This window comes from Manis javanica, chromosome 3, assembly GCF_040802235.1.
Source record: "Manis javanica isolate MJ-LG chromosome 3, MJ_LKY, whole genome shotgun sequence".
Classification (NCBI taxonomy): Eukaryota; Metazoa; Chordata; class Mammalia; order Pholidota; family Manidae; genus Manis; species Manis javanica.
This window is the reverse complement of record NC_133158.1, coordinates 45939172-45954875: the sequence shown is the minus strand read 5'-3', so window position 1 is coordinate 45954875 and position 15704 is coordinate 45939172. Positions and strand designations below refer to the sequence as shown.

The window sequence follows — 15704 nt, the reverse complement described above, 5'->3', positions numbered from 1 at the left end:
CAGTGGCCCATGTGATGGCCCCTTGGAACTTCTTCCACCCTTTCCGTTGCCTTTGTTAATGTTGAACATGTGCTCTTAGGTGTCGTGTTGGCTAGAGGCTGAGTTCTGTCGGGCTGCTTCATGTTTGTGTGGCCTGTGGACCTGGATTCAGAGGAAACATCTTTCTAATTCAATCATACATAATTTTTTGTTGGCACCAGTTACACAGTATAGAAGATGCAAATATTTGAAAACATATTTGCAACCACTATTGCATAGTACGAACTGGCTCAGAAATTAAGCTAAGGCATATGGCTCAAATTAGACCAAGAGGACTTTCCAGAGTTGCACTAGGATGCACAGACATGAAGTGCTGGGGAGACTTTGTGAATTAAGAAAATAATTTTATTTGTCGATGATGTGTGTGTGTGTGTGTATTCACTCACAAATATTCACCAAGGACTATATTGTGTATGTGTTATTTTTCTCCTCTTCTTTTGCACAAAGAGCATTTGTAACCACTGACTCCCAACACTGGCCCTTACATGGAGGGTGTATGGAGGTAGTTCTAACAGTCAGAAACTCCGGACTTAGCACTCTACCACTTACCTTTAGTACCACAGGTTCTTTAATGATCAGAAGTGGTCAAGACCTTGATTTCAAGCTATACTTCTCATAATGGAAGTTTCCAGATATGAGCCAAACACTGTGAAAGAACTGCTGACTAACAGGCTTATTTTATAATACTGGATGATGATTTAGAAACAGTGCTTTTTTTTTGTTTTTTTTAATAAAGTCACTTAGTGACTGGGAACTTTCTCCCAGAGGTAAAGCCATATGCCCAGCAGACTCCTCAGATCCCCCTTCCCCATAGAGTTCTCTGTGAGAAATCAGCCTTCCTGGCCCCCACAGCTTCCTTTTCCTGAAATGAGTTACGCTCTTTTGTGAAGGATGCTCAACATGGCCTTCCCTGGGAGACAGGAAAGTCCCTGAAACCGTCTGCTGTGCCCTGTGCTGTGCAGTTCAGAGGAGGGGCCACAGCTGCACAAGGCTGACTGTGACCCAAAGGGTAACCCCCTCCAACCTCGGTGTCAGAACCCCCAGGGAGCTTGGTAGGAATGCAGATTCTCAGACCTCAGTCCGGACCTTCTAAATCAGAATCTGCACTCTAACTCAGTCCGCAGGGAATCTGTCGGCACATTAAAGTTTAATAAGCACTGAGCTAAAGTAATGGGTTCAAAAATTTACAATCCCCTTCTGCCGCACACATAAGGACACTTTGGGCTATACATGCACAATACATAAAATTTAGTCATGTAGTCTTGTAGTATGTACATTTCTAAGTATGCACAAAATGTAAACATTTAAAAGGATGAAGTAGAAGCTAGAATTGAACAATTTCGTTAATTCTTGCCATACCATCTTGGATTGCTAGGGTACAGTGTGAGACCCCATTCTAAGGAAGCAGAGAGCTGAAGAGAGCCCTCACATACCACGGTCAGTGTGCTTAAGGCCTCACGGAACAGAGAACACACTTAGAAAGTAATTTGTTGGCCTAAACTGAATATATTATGATAAGTGTTATCAATTTTGTAAGTTTGAGGAATGTAAAGCACATCCTCTATTCAACGTAGGATATGATAGGATATCCTTTAGCTGTAAATCAAAATAGCAATTCTAAATCTTTATTTCTAGCTCAGTCATTCAAGTCAGTGATGTGTTCGGTCCCCTTCCCTCCAACATGCCTGGCTTTGGACTGGCTTCTCTTTTGACCTAGAATGTCACATCCCATGTCTTTAATGGGCTCCACTGGTTACTAAATCTGGATGGTTGGGAATTCACTTGAACAGCATCTCTGCCCACCCTATCCCTCCCTCAAATATTAAGTCCCTACCTTGTGGCAGGCCTTGTCCTGGAATCAAGGCTATGAGATTCATTGACACCACCCACCCCACACACACCCCATCCCCCCCACACACTCACACACACAGACACTGGTTTAAGGGAGAACAGAAGTTTCTAATCAGATCACTATGGGAGCACAGAAGTGTTACCATGAGGTGTGGACAAGTTGCAAAGGGCAGAAGAGAAGAGCAAGAGGAAATCTGCCTGGAGGCTAGAGGAGGTGGCATTTGAGCTGAGCCTTGAAGGATAAATAGGAGTTTCCCGTGCACAGGGCATAGAGAAGGAATTTGGGGTAAAACAATTTGCTTGCACAAAGACCCTGGGCCGAAAACCTGCTTTTCCAGCATTCCTCTTGGGTGAAGAGCAAATTCTTCTCAGTCCATTAAATGATGTCTGAAGTTGTCGTAAAATAATAACCCTGAACAGTTACTGAATACTAGATTCTTGGATTTGTACAATCAAAATGTCTCTGAAAGTAAATTATTTCATACGGTTTGGCCACGACAGTGTGTGGAAAGTTTCTCAGTAGAGCACAGAAAGTACTTCTCATTTACAGTAAAACCTGGAATGTTTGGGAATGGTCTGTACTCGGGAAATTGCATTTTCAGATTAACTGCATAAAAATGGAAAGTCTGGTTGAAAAACTTTTCCTAATTTCATTTTCCTTTGAAGAGATAACTGCTATCAACATTTTAGAGGCATTTAATCTTATATATATAGAGAAAAACAGAGCGATTACACTGTACATTCAGCTTTTTCAATGCCTTTTTTTGTTGAACATGTTTAGCATTTTGCCATGATGTTTAAAGACTATATAATATTTCAGCTTATACATATTTTATACATATTTTATAAATTTAAAATCATTTTTCTATCATTGGCAATCCTGGTTGGTTCGAATGTTTCAGTTTTATAACTAATGTAGAAAACTCTTGTACATAATTCTGATGCTCATTTCTTATTAATTCTTAGACATACATTTACTGGGTCAGAAAGTATAAATAAATACCTTTAAACCTTGGGTATACACTGTCAAATTGCCACCAAAAAAGGCAAAACCAGAATAGTCTACTGGAAGCATGTACAAAGCCATTCACCCCCACGTGCTTGTTGAGACAGAATGTTGATATGTCTTAAAAGTTTTGATGATTTAATCAGTGAAGAGCTGTGTTCCTTGGACCCAAGGCTCCTTGGTCTAATTTGCCAGCACTTCCTACTCTGCCTGGCCTACAGCTGCCCCAGGCCTGGTCTGTCTGTTTCCCACACTCTGCCTAGGAAAATCTCACCATGTACAGGTTCCAAAGTCCATCTGTAGATGTAAACAGTACGGGCATGCCTCCTGTCCAGCCTTCTCTTTTTTTTAATTTTATTTTTTACTTTTATTTTTTTTTTCCAGCCTTCTCTTTTGAACATCAAGACCCAGGTTCACATCCTGCTTAGATGCCCCAGGCAGCCCCCTTGCATTCCCCAAGCCCCACCCTGGGGCTGGAGCCTCCTTCTGTGGGGACAGTATGTGCCAACATGCGCTCTGCATGATATATATCAAAGTAGCCAAACAATGTGGGTATCCAGTAACATATATGATTTCCAGATTACAGAGGAAGCTCCAGTGTCCTCTGAGTCAGTGACATCTCCATCCCACCCACCTCATTTTCCAGCCAGGAAGTCAGGTGTCATCCCTGAGGCCGTCTCCCTGTCCACCTTTGCAACATCCACCTGTTAGAGATGCTCATTTACTCTGTCCAGAACATGTGCCTCAGAATCCCTCAGTTCGCTCAGCCCTCTGGCACTGTCCTTACCCACGAATCAGGATTTTAGCTTGAATCACTGAAAGTGCCAGTTAATCAGACTTTCAGCATCTTTCCAGTCTGTTCTCCATGTTGTGGCAAAATGTTAGCTTTTACAAGCAAATCTGATCCTATCTCCTCCTTGATTGAAATCCTGAGATGCTCATTCTCCCAGGATGAAGGCAACAGTCCTCAAGGAGCCCACAGGGCTATGCAGGGCGTGGCTCCCCCGAAGCTCCACCCTCCAGACCCAAAGCTCCTCACTTCCTGGAAGGTGCAAGCTCTATGCCTCTTCGGGCCTTTCCAAATGCCGTGCGTCCCTCTGCCCCAAAGGCTCATCTGTCGCCAAGCCTGCTTCCTTACAGCCAAGTGCTCCTCATTCTTATGCCTCCACCTGAATGCCACCTCCCCAGGGAAGCCTTCCAGGAATCTCATACTGAAATATGTTATATACCCCATGTTCTGGTCTCTCTTCCATCCTTGACTTGCTCCCGAGTTCTCCCCAAAATATGTTTGAATAACTTGTCTAATGATTTATTCGCTACCTCCCTTCCTGGCTCTATTGAAAGGGACATGAAAGCAAGGGACAAAGTCAGGCTCATTCGCCGCTGGGTCTCCAGCTGTCTGCATGGTGCTTAGCTCGGAGCAGGGGCCCAGTGACCTCTTGGTGTACAGGTGAATGAGTACATGTTGTTGAAATATCTGTAAGCTTTTTCACCTTTTTTATTTTTTTGCATATTTTAACCCTTCACCTATTTCACCCATCCTCCTGCCCCCTCCTTGAGTTTTTTTGAATTGTTTATTTATAAACTTTGCTGTTTGGGGGATGAGGGTTCTTACTGATTTACAAGAACTTTTTATAGTCCAAATATCAACCCTCTGCTGTCATCTGTGGTAAATGTAATTCGGTCAAGTCAGATGTGTATTTTGCTTATTGTAAATGTATGGTGATAAGAGCTAACTCACATATCAGCTAGTGTGAGTAGAAGGAGTCTCATGGTGCTTTATCTATTATAACCTCACAGCACCCTGTCATCCTGTCATGCAGAGGAATTACCGCTCTGCTGCAGACAGGGAAACGGAGGTTCGGGTTAAGTAAGTTGTCGAAAGCCAGACAGCAATTGTTTAACAGAAGCAGGACCCTGTACTCTTAACCTTTACACTACATTGCTTCTTAAGAAGGGTTTAATTTTGTTCAAGCACAGAAGGTAATAGTCAACCTGACTTTTGAGAACAGGTGGGAGTTGGCCAAGGAGGGGAGAGAACGGGAACCTTCAGGAAGGGCTGGCATGCCCGGACACGGAGCCACGCGGGCTTTGAGTGGTTTGGGAAAAGGTAAGCACGCACCCAGGCTGCATTCTGGAGGGCACAGAGCTGACGAGAGAGTGAGGGCCAGGGCGTGGAGGAGTCCCTGCTTTGCAAAGGTGTCCAGGGCTTAGCCTGTCAGCCGGGGAGGCGCTGAGGATTTGTGAAGGGAGTATTGTCTGAATCACTACTCTGTGGATGAGTAAGCCTTCTTTTTACCCAGGAAGGGTTATGATGAAACCGCGGCAATACAGAGCTGCGTGCCACTGAAGAGTGTATTAACTGTGGAGACCCAGCCTCACAGTTCTCAGAAACACAACATGTACGGCTGTGAGGATGGGGAATTCCACATGTATCTGAGCTGCTGTTTCCTCTTTGGTTTCCATATAACAAGAAACAGTACATCACTTCCAGAGTACGGGGTGTCGGGAGGGCTCTGCCCTGGTGGTTGTGTTCTAGTCACTGCTAACACCAGGTGTGCAGCAATGTCCCTCTGCAAGGGGAGCTAACTGTGATTCTAATTCAGTACACCAGCTACTCTTCTAGCAGAAACAGAATCTGAAGGGTTAATTGTTCAGTGTCAAGAGAGTGCCTTTGGGGAAATCAACCAAGAAGGATTCAATAGATTGGCCTGATTTCTGTGACATTACCAGAATCACTATATGCAGAAGCCTCATGCGGAGCAGAGTTTAAACCCAGGTCCCCTGGAGACATCAGAGGTAGACTTCTGGAGAGTCCATGACCTAGGATAGAGGGAGGAAGAGAAATAGCTTATTCTCAATCATCTCTAACTAAATTTTATATATTTTTTACTACGAATGTGCAACACACCCACAGTCATACCGGCCCCACCTGTGACTGTGTCGTGGCAAAAACCCCAGTATTTCAACATCGCCTGCAGCTGCTTCAGAGACCTTGAGATAACATTTCTGCTCACCATACTTTTACAATGCTAGCTCTTAGTAATGGATGCTTGAAAAAGAAGCACGATTTTGGTTTCAAAAAATATCCTAATGAGTTCATTTAATATTATGTATGTCTTTTGTAGTCACATTTCTTTGATTTTTATCTACTCAAGCACATTCTGAGAAGGGAGGCATAGGTCTCACCAGTTCGCTAGAAAGGACCGTAACTCCAGAGCAATTAAGAACACTGAGCTAAAATATTACAAATGAGATGAGCTGAGTAGACTCTCTGACATGCCATGAAAAGGCTGGCCTCTCATCCCACAATGGCTACATTTGTTTTCAGAGTTCCTGGTACCGGGAAAATCTGGGTCGCTGGTCTTCTAAGAATGCTGTCTGTACACTACACTCTGTCTTTAAGCTTTTCGACCTTCTGAGCTACTCTTGAGCATAGATTTACTATTCCCTAGGCATGTCAGATTGAGTAAATAAAAATATAGGACTCCTTTGTACTATATCTATATAGTACCTATAAATGGATTTCAGATAAACGAGCATATTTGGGTATAAGAGTATATCAAACATTGTATGGGACATACTTACACTAAAAATTATTTGTTTTCCATCTGAAATTCAGTTTTACAGGGTATTCTCCTGGCAACCCTAAAAACATCATAATTGGGGCAGTAGTCCTCCAGCTAATTAGCTACAGATGGTCAGAACATGCCTTCTTACACTGTTAGCTGATGGGGATTAGTCAACTGCCAATAGCCTCAGGCTTTGTTTGAATGTGATGGTATTTTGAAGTCTAAGACTTTCTTTTTATCACTGAACAACCCCAAGCATCTATGTTTTCAACTTTGGGACAAGCAGACAACTCAGAAATATGACCAGTCCTTAAAGTAAATCAACCACAGTCCAAGAATTTGGGTATAAAATGTGTTCTCCTGAGCTTCTGTGATGCACAGTTTCTGTATCAGAGAAATGTGGCCAATGTTCAGACTGACAGTCAAACTGAATTTCAAAACTTTTTGGCGCTCATCCTATTGTTAAATAACCTGATTCCAAATCAAGCAAAAGTCACAATTCCTTTTGTCCAGGATGAGATTCCAGGCCTGATAATAATAAGCTTGGAAGTTGCCAAGGAGAAGAATTGCACCCTTGTCTCCAGGTGAATCACACTGGGTCCATTAATCATCAACTGATAGAGACCAACAATTTCAATTTCATTTTAAACAGAAGAAAACTAGTCAGTACAAAGCCAGGGAAGCAAGCCAGCCTGAAATCGGTATGTGTATTTATAATGTGATACTCTTTCTATATTTCTACACCTTTACCATAGTAAAAAAACATTATAAATGTGAAACAGAGAAAGTTTATATAGGGAATAAAGATAGTGGATTCAGTGGTTTCATGAGAGATTTATTTAGGGCAAAATCCATTTGAAATATTGTAGATGATACACTGATGCATTGTGAATAGGCAGGGCTTTAGTTTCAAGTGACTTTGAAAGTACAGAGATGAGCTTAGACAGAACACATACTTGCTTGTTTCCCATTTCTTTTCTTCCTCTTTTTAATGCTCTAACTACAGCCAGTTTGAAGTTTCATTAAATAAAATGCACTCTATAAATCACTTGTTTCTCTCTCTACAAGCACTGCCTGCTAAAACAGATAGCTTCCGATTTGACTGAACTCAAGGTTACAGCCACGCAAACCCCAGCGCTCTGTACTCCCTTTTCTTTATCTAAATGGGACTGTTCTGAGCCATTGTCTCTGTGTTATGTTTGAACTAATACAGACAAGAACATTAAGTGAGATTCCATGAGCTAGTTAAAGAAATCTCTTCCCTGAAATGAAAACCCGGCACAGCATGTAAGGGAGGCCCACACAATACAGTCCGCCTTGTTTTTTCTCCCCCTCGGACATAAATTTTCCTGTTACACCAGTCATCTCACAACAATGCATGTCCAAGCCATGCTGTGATTAGAGGGGAGAATATGCTTATTACCCACGTTCTTCACATGTTGGAGCATGGAGAGACCAAGGGTGGTAAACCAAAGGAAATTTCCATTTGCTCTTTAGCTGCTGCATTCTTACTCTATAGGGAAGTTAGCTGTTATTAAGTAATAATGCTCAGCTGAAGTTGGTCACTCATAACAACAGACAGATGTATAATGTTTTATTTGGGTTAGCCAGCTCTCTCACAAATAAAGGGCCTGAAATTAAACTGTCTTTACGAAAATATTCAGCAAATGATACCTCTGACTTATTCCAGTGCTCAGATTCTTTGCCATGGAAAATGGAAAATGAGTCCCCTGTTGAACCCAGTATCTGTTTGAACTTGTCTTTGCTGAGTAGAGAAAGGCTGATGTTCTATGGAATGAAAAAAATTTTAAAAAGAATCTATATTCAGGAGTAAAGGGTATAGCCTTGCAAACCACATGTAGAGATGGAAAGGGATTTTTTTAGTACTTACGGAATTCAAAACAATAATAATGGAATGGAAACAGGAAAAAGTCTACATATTTGGCCACAGAGGCAAATTGGGTCATTAGATGCTCACATGCAATGCAAGATATGGGATTTGTCTTTAAAGAGTGCTTGTTGCTTTTCCAATGTGTCATGGGGTGAAAGAAAGACCTGGCCAATTCACGAAGCCATTACTGGCCAGCTAGACACATACTCCTTTGGGGAGCTTGGGTTCTTTTCAAGACTCGGGCTCTTAGGCAGCATCCACAGAGATTTTTATTCAGTAGCTCAAGTGTGGAACCCAAGCATTGGCCTAACAAATGAGCTTGCAGGTGAAGCTGCTTCTGTGGTTGAGGGCAGCCTGCGCCAGGCTGCTGTGTCTTCAGCAACCAATGAGATGGATTGCTCATTTCAAAAAGTTTCTCATGGCAACAGAGAGTGCATCTGCCCATCTCATGGACTAAGGAATACAAAGCCTTGCTTCCAGCCCTAACCCCACCACAGACTCAGTGACCTTAAACAAATCATTCAACCGTTTCAGCCTCTTTTTCACAGATATAAAGTGCAGAGTTCAGGCCAAGTTGGCACTGTGCAAAGTGTTCTCAAATGTCAAGTAAATGCCAGATACAATCAAGTAGGACTTCTCGGACCCCGTAATATACAAACGTCTGGTGTGAGTCTCCAAGGGCACAGAGAGTGGGGTGTTTGAAGGGTAGTTGTGTGGGTCTGTAAGCCCCTCAGGAGCTTACAGGAGTAATATGAAATCTGCCCCCCATACCTGAAGGGTGGGGAGAGACCAATGAAAGAGGCAGGCCACTCCAGGTTAGTGGATGGCAGGTTTAATAGGCAAGGGAACTAATATCTGAGCTTCGTCCCAAGTGGCAAGACAAGTAGATTGCCACACAAGTAGATTGCCACACCCACACACCCAATCCTAAAAGTTTTATAGAAGCCTTAACTAGGTTCAGTCACGTGTCCTAGGCTCAAAACATCACTATCTTAAGGCTCTGTCCTGAGGCTGTCTCTGGGATCAGGGGAGGCTGGCAGCCCCCCACTCCAAGGACAGGGGAGGGGAGAGGAGCCTCTAACTTCCCAGGTCCAGTCATAGGCTGACCAGTGGCCACATCTTCTTGGTGACTGTCCCCTACAGGTAGGTAGGCAGAGCATCCCTAAGTCACCTGATCACAAATCCTTTTATCTGTAGAATGCCTACACCACATGCGGAGGTAAGCTGAACATGAGGGTGGCTTAAACCCTGCAGCTCAGCTTTCTAAGCCTGAGGACCCCAGATCTCTCCTCAGGTCTCCCACATTCTTAACCAACAAACTGTAAAACTACTCTAGGATGATATCCGTCATCCAAAGAAGAAACTTGAAAGCACTTTTCAACCAATTGTTTTTCTTTTTCCAGAAATTCTTATTCTTTTCCCCAAGACAATACACCTGAATTTCTATCCTCGAGGACACTCCTCCTGGCTAACCAAAAAACCCTCTCAGCAGCTACCATATTTGTATATTTAACCCTCTTCCTTCTCACACCAAAGGACCTATTCCTTTGTTGAGACTGTAATGAGTAATGTGACTGAACTTCTAGATAACCCAATTTATGTGCTTGTGTATTTCCCATGTATTCTATATAACTTATTAAGTGCTGAATAGTTTAGATCATGTTCTCAAAGTGTGTTCTCAAGACTATGTTCAACATTCCCTGAAGCCTATTAGAAATGCATATTTCAGGCTCCACTCTATACCTGTGGAATCAGAAGCTCTGGGATGGGGCCAGCCCTGTGCATCTCAAGACCTCCTGATGATTCTGATACTTGCTAAAGTTAGAGAGCTAGCGGCCTAGAGAAAAGAAGCATAGACTATGGACTCAAACAAGCTTGCAGCTGTACCACAGTTTTCTTACCTGGAACACAGGAATAATAGTCATACCTCTTTCAGAATCTATGTGAGAATTAAATTAATATATGGCACTATTGTAAGGTCTAGCACAGGATAAGCCATAAATCAGTTATACCTATTTATTCTATAATGGGCACTGACATGTTCTAGGCAGAAACTTACACTGAATCACAATGTATCATGAGAGATGTCCTTTGTGAGTTAAATTTGATGACGGTTGCATGATGGTTTGATAGGACCACAGCTATGGAGACAGACAGATCTGTTTTGCCTACAAGGTCTTCCATAGATTAACTTTACAAATGGGTGAATTATCTACTCTCCCTAAGCTTAGATTCCTCATTTAAAAAATCATTTAGAAAAATCAAGAAAACACTTTCTTCACCAGATAAGGAGAGAAGGAGTGAGTAAAACATTGTCTATAATTGCTTTGAAAAGCAACTAGTCCCTTTTAAGAATCCCCTTCCCAAACGAAAGCCATCAAGGGTATAAGAGTATGGGCCCCAGCCCTGCCCAGCATGTCTGTTGTTACAGATCATGAAGCCACTATCCTTATCCAACTGCTTCTTGCTCCACAGAATATTACAGTGATAGTTTCTAAGACCCTTGTATCTTTCCTTGAAAAGTTGCCTTATCAAGATAAACTTAAATATTGATTTCGAAGTAACTTAATGAGAAGAATTATTCACCCCATCTATGTTGTCCTTATATGTCAGACACATCTTTCTACTGGAATCTTGTTAGATTTGATTCCTTTTTCTGTTCAATGTTTAGTCACAGACCAATATTCAGAATTTACAATAGGGGTATTTCAAGACTTCACATTTCCTTTAAATACAGTACCTTTTAGGTCAGGCATATAATCCTAAAATACAAAAACATGTAGTAAGGGTATCTCTGTGGTCAGGCTTTCTTGAGATTTTGCCTCAGTAACAAAAAGTCAAAGAATTCAGTGGCTTTAAGGCATCAAGAGTTTTTTCTCAGCCATTTTACAACACAGTTTGATTCACCTGTAGCTCAGCTCCTAGCGTCTCCCTCCTTCCATTCCCCAGAAGAAAGTACAGACCACTCTGAGACTCCCCCAACACCGGGCCTTATGCCCCTGCTCAATGCGGTGCGTGTACCTGTGGCTCACATGCCATTGGCCAGAGCAGTCCCGTGACCAGATCTGACACAAAAGGGTGAAAACACAAGGATCAACTTAGGGAAAGATTCTTTATGTTGGGACCCAGCAGAAAGGGGCACCAAATAACTGGGAACCTCAAACAATTGTCCACAATAACCAAAAAAGTACCAAAGCCTACCAATTAGACTCCAAGTTCACATCTTCAAAGCCTTGGTCATTAAGATGGAAGAGATCAGGTTGCACAATCTCAGCTGGTGCTTCCTCTCTCAGATCCTTATTAGGCTCACGGAGAAGAATGACCAATTCCTCTGCTTCCCAGAAGCTGTCATTCTTTCCAGCCATCCTCAGTCCTCAACGGCCCGAGGGAAAGAACGGGTTTGCGGAAGGAAAGAGTAACTTCCCCAGCAGATAGGAATCAAAGGGCGACCCTTTGCAAACAGCCAAGAGCCGGCTTTGGCTGCTTTATTCTTTTCCAATAAACATGCCCATTTCTGAGACCACCTGGGCAAAGCCATCCGTGTCCTCCGCTGACATTGAAGGGGTCAATAAAGATTAGGAAGTCAGAACAGCCACTGAAGTGAGTCCTGCACTGCTGTGAAGAGCAGGGAAGAATATAGCACAAGGCCAGAGCCAAAGGTCCCAGTGGCATGGCCACAGTCACAGGATCCAAAGAAAGGATAGCTAAGCCTCACTGGTTTTATTTTCAATTACGTTTAAGCCTTTTGAGTTCAGTGAACCCCAATTACATTCTGGTCAAGCATTTTTTTTTACTTAATATTTAAACCTGTGTATCCTTAAGGTGAAATTTAATCCAGATATTTTGGACTCATAGCTAAGAGAGAGATCATCAAAAAATTGTTTTGTTAGCAATAGTTCATGTCCAAGAAAGTTTTTTAAGCAACTTTTCTTACAAACAGGAAGCTGTTTTGCTACAGCTTTAAAGTCAGATCCCCTCAACTTCTAATTTTAGCCTGGAAACCCAGTTGTGATTTGATTTGGATTTTATTCCTCACGTCTCACCTCCCCCGCCCCCACCCACCAGGTTTGACAGTCCGTGAAATGACACCACTCGAGGCCTGCTTGAGAATCTCCATGTTTGGGAAGCTGCTGCCTGCCTATTTTCTTTTTATTAGTTATTTTTCTGCAGGTGCAAATACTTTGCTAGCCTACCATGGAACACAGAAGGGAAGTTTTTTTCAGATTGGAAAGTTGAAAACTTCCAAAATTTGACTCATCCAGAGCTCTCAGTTTTAGAAGTTCTCGGTGTTGTACTAAAAGGAGGAAAAACATCATTCTTTAGCACTTTAAAAAATTAATACTTAGCATTGGCCCACAGCGTAGTTGTCTTTCATCTATAGATTGGCTATTTCTGAAAACCAGTAACAAATGTTTGTAATGTCTATGTGCAATCGTGCTGTTGCAGAATGCAGGAGTCGTGAGGGAGGTGTCTCCATCAAGGGGCGTGCTGACAGCACTCAGCCTGTGTGTCCTAGGGCCGCGGCTCACAGCGTTTGTTCCTGGGGCAGCAGCACCTGGGAACTTGTTAGACATGCAAATTCTTGGGCTCCACCCCAAACCTGCTGGATCAGAAACTCAGCCTTCTGGGTGCTCTAGGGCCTTTGTCAGGGTGGTGGAGAGCCTGGGCACAGGAACCTCAGAGGGCCCAGCAGTCACAGGCTGCTGGAAATTTCGGTGAGTCACTCACCTCTGTGTGCCTCAGTTTCTCCCTCATGGGGACAATAAAGTTTCTTGCCTCTCAGGGCTGGTATGAGGGTTAAGTTCACACATAGAAAGCACACGGCACTGCAGTATTATCTATGATGATGATTATTGTTACTATTCACCTGAAGCCTCATTATTATTACTTATCTGAGTATTGTATTATTGCCGTCGTTATTATTTATCTGCATCGTTCCTATCTTGGACCACTTCTGGCTCTATTCTGCTTGCTTATTATTTGTGTAAATATTCCTTCTAGTGGGTCCGTGGCTTTCTGGCTGTTTATGGAACTGATTTCTCTGTGACCGGACAGTGTGTTCCAGTCACTGTGGTTGAGTTCTTTGATCACCCATTCTTTGGAGAGCCCTGTGCTTTGAAAGAACTTTTTCCTCCCTGAGGATGGTGATGGGAATGTCCTTTCTATTTTTTTCCCCATTCTTCATTGTTTTGTCCCCAAGTCTGGATATATAGGTTTTCATGTAGTTAAATACCTTTTTCAATGTGCTACTGTTTAGTTCTGTTTCAGAACGTGTTTTTCTTTCCTTTATCTCCAGAAAACAAAGGCTTGAAGTAGAAGTTTTTGGCTTGAAGTAGCCCGAGTAACATTAACCTCTCCATCCGATAGTTTCAAGGACCTCACTTCAAAAAGACATCACGCTTCTGAGAATCACAAAGCCAACTCGCAAGTTGGAACAGTGTAATGACAACTGGCGAAATAAATGCAATTTCTAGAGACTTCAGAAAAAGTAATAGTTTGGATGGACTATTGCTTACCTGGGGGATTCATAGAGGAGAATCTTCTATCATCCTTTCCATACTTAACTTGGGAAAGCGTCCCTGTCCTTTGACACTTAAGTGGTCAAGCCAGGAAGATTACAGAATCACTAAGGAAAAAAACCTGAGGTGGTAACATAAAATTACATGAAATGAGAGTTTATGTCAACAATGAAGTACATTTCACGACAGAAGTAAAATACTGTAAATTAAGAGCATATCACGACATGTAAATGATAAAGTGCTCAGGTGAGATAGGTGGCTGCAAAGAGGGATGCTGGATCTTCATAAAGCCACGATGCAGAGGCTATTTGCCCAACACGCTGTGGGCGCACAGGGAGAAAAGAGTGTGTAAGAGGCTCTCTAGGATGACACCTGCGACTACTTAAGCAGTAAAAGAGTAATTATTGCAATAATTTACGATCGTTGGTGGGTCAGAAAAGAAGTATGAAGGCTATGCATGCCACTGTGTGTTAAGACAGGTAAAAATGTGGGAGATACATATATATAAACACAAAGCTTAGGAAGGAGTGTTTTAGAAAAGTAGGATGCAAAAGCTCCCCTTGAATTTAGAACAGATCACATTAGCCTTTGGAGGTTTAAAAGGGGTTTGTGGTGTGCTGATAAGAACTCAGTCTGGCTTCCAAAGTCCTCGGGCCTCGCTCCTTCAGCCATGAAGCATCTCACGGTGGAGGCGGTTCACCCTGACTGCCCAGGTTCCGGGCGCCTCATTTGAGAAATGTGTGTCGGGCGCCTTGGTTGTGACAGTCTTTTCAACTCTGATGTCCTATGACTCAACAGTAATAATGCATTTCCACAGGCGGTAAAAATATTCTAGACTCTTCCCTTCCAATTCCCACTGTTTACTTCCTCTGCACTTCCCCTTCCTGCCTCCCTGTTAGCTGGTCAGTTGATAGTGGGCCTCAATGGGGGTGAGTTAACCCACTCTTTCCAGGGCGTTTTACTATTAAGCTCCCCCCAGGGAGTGGGGATCCTGTCGCTAGGACTGCAGTTGGGGCTTCAAAATAATTTGAAAACACTCTTTGAGTCTTTATCCTATTCTGGGCCCCATGCCAGAGGACCAAGGATTGGAAGGTGAATGCTAGGGCCCTGGCCCTCGGGGAATCGCCAAGGTCAGTTTCATTGGATAAGGTTTCCGAGTAAACACCTGTGATCTCTGCGTGTCCCTTTTTCTTTCAGGTAGTCGCAGAATCCCGTGGTAGCCAGGTGGGTGAGGGGAGCAAGAACATTCCACCTGCCTTGAAGAGACGCCTTCCCAGCTGCTGAGTGAGTGCCCAGGTAATACACCGTCTGAGGGCATAGGGTGTGGAGAGGGAGGGAGAAGGCATTTACCCTCTGAGTGCTGCCGGCCAGATACTCTTTTCTGTGGGGTGATGCTAAACCCAAGATCACCCCCCAGAGGCTCTAGGTCCTGTTCCCCTATTGATGACCACCAACTTCTGATAGCTACTGGTGTCGTTAACACCAACACTAGATGTACAGAAATGCAGAAGAAGAACTTTCAGAAGAAAGGAAAAGATTCAGTTCATCGCAAGTCTGGCCTGTTGCCCCTTTGAAAGAAGCTAAAACAGAAGCTTCATGGCACTGCCTTCATATAAACAGAGCCAGGTTTTCCAGAATCTGGCAGACAGCCGAGCTTGGAGCGTCACTTGTGCCCGCAGGACATTTGTGTATCACTCACACTCGAAAACTTAAGCCTCTGTTTTTATTTTCGTGGATTGAATGGCATACACTTTCCCTTGGCAGTTTCTTTTTTTTAAAAAAGTGCATGCAATTACTTGTACATAGCTGCATTTGTCTTGGGAAGC

General features: G+C 43.1%; 1 protein-coding gene across 7 annotated transcripts in view; it reads left to right on the top strand.

Moving 5' to 3' along the window:
• KCNJ15 (potassium inwardly rectifying channel subfamily J member 15) overlaps positions 1 to 15704 on the top strand; it is a 68392-nt gene that overhangs the window by 47178 nt on the left and 5510 nt on the right. For 3 of the 7 annotated variants that reach the window (XM_017645101.3, XM_017645099.3, XM_017645079.3), the window contains exon 2: positions 15076 to 15174. The gene's annotated coding sequence lies outside the window, so the exon portion shown is untranslated. Of the gene's footprint in view, positions 1 to 3260; positions 5007 to 13655; positions 13848 to 13871; positions 14358 to 15075; positions 15175 to 15704 lie in introns of those variants that run through there. The other 4 variants (XM_037014789.2, XM_037014787.2, XM_017645089.3 and 1 more) reach the window with 4 other exon arrangements.